This window comes from Octodon degus, unplaced genomic scaffold (genome assembly GCF_000260255.1).
Source record: "Octodon degus isolate 3935 unplaced genomic scaffold, OctDeg1.0 scaffold00079, whole genome shotgun sequence".
Classification (NCBI taxonomy): Eukaryota; Metazoa; Chordata; class Mammalia; order Rodentia; family Octodontidae; genus Octodon; species Octodon degus.
The window spans coordinates 9344452-9345816 of record NW_004524655.1 but is presented as its reverse complement, the minus strand read 5'-3'; positions in this window follow the sequence as shown (position 1 = coordinate 9345816).

Below are 1365 nucleotides of genomic sequence, written 5' to 3'. Positions count from 1 at the left end.
AGACAATTCCATGGGGTAAGAGAAAACAGGCTAGGAAAGGTCCTTTGGAGAGATCTCCATACTGGACAATAGACAGGGCCCAGTTCATTGCTAACCTGGGGCAAAGGGTATGCTTGTGTTTTTCCAGAAAATGCTAAATGACCTATCTGGGTACCAGCGTGCACTGTCAGGCTGTACAGTGAAGCCAGTTATGGAGAAGTTAACAGCAATGAGACTAGATCCAGGTGGGCCTATTGAAGGAATTAACAAGATGGAAATCTACGATCTAAATAGGTGATAAAATATGTAAAAATAATTGAACTAAATTTTACTAGTATTAAAAATGATACAAAATATGCATATAAATTATAGATTAAAGATTTTATTCCTTCCAGATTTTTCTAATGAGATCTCTGATAACTGACCAATAACGTAATCTGACTAGCCTACTTATAATTATAAATTTCTAAAAATTGTAACAGTATAATTTAATTTAGCCAAAAATATATGAGTGCATGGTTGATTTTGTAAGGATGTTTGTTTGTGTGTTCTATGTATTTGTTCATGTGTTTGTGTGTCATTCTGTGAACAGCTCTTCCCCTTTTTTCTTTTTTGATCATTTGTTCAAAATGTAATGTGAGATATACACTTAAAAGCATGCTTTTTCCTAAATTATCAGGTAGTCTAAATGCACAGTTCATCAAAAGATTTAAGCTAATTAAACAAACATTCCCTAGAGTTGGGAAAAATTATTAGAGAGGACTCCAATTGATGAATAGAGGGGTGGACAACCTTTGTCCATTAATAAGGAGATCCTAATTATCGCAGTATTCTCTCAGGAGACACCCTCAATAATTTGGTCATTGGTTAAAAGATAGTTTTTCAGAAAAAAATTACAGTAAGGTCTTCTCTTAAAAGATGGTTTTGTTACAAAACTAAATTTAAAAACAAAAGATTTTTTGCATATGTATGGTAATTCATTATTATTCTCAGTGTATTAAGTATATTCGTGATTCCAGATGTATAGGTCTTCCAAAATGTAAAAGATTGCTTATTGTGATAAGACTTTTTTTCTTAGATTCGAACCTTTGCCTTTGCTTCCCTTTTGCGGCCATCGCTGGAGTTGTAGTGGCCAAAATGAAGTTTAATCCTTCTGTGACTTCAGATCAAAGAAAAAACTGTAAAAGGCATTTCAATGTGACTTCCTACATTCACAGGAAAATTATATTTTCTCCTCTTTCCAAAGAGCTGGGACAGAAATACAATGTTTGCTCTATGCCCATCCGAAAGGATGATGAAGTTCAGGTTGTGCGAGGACACTATAAAGGTCAGCAGACTGGCAAAGTAGTCCAGGTTTACAGGAAGAAGTATGTCATCTACACTGAA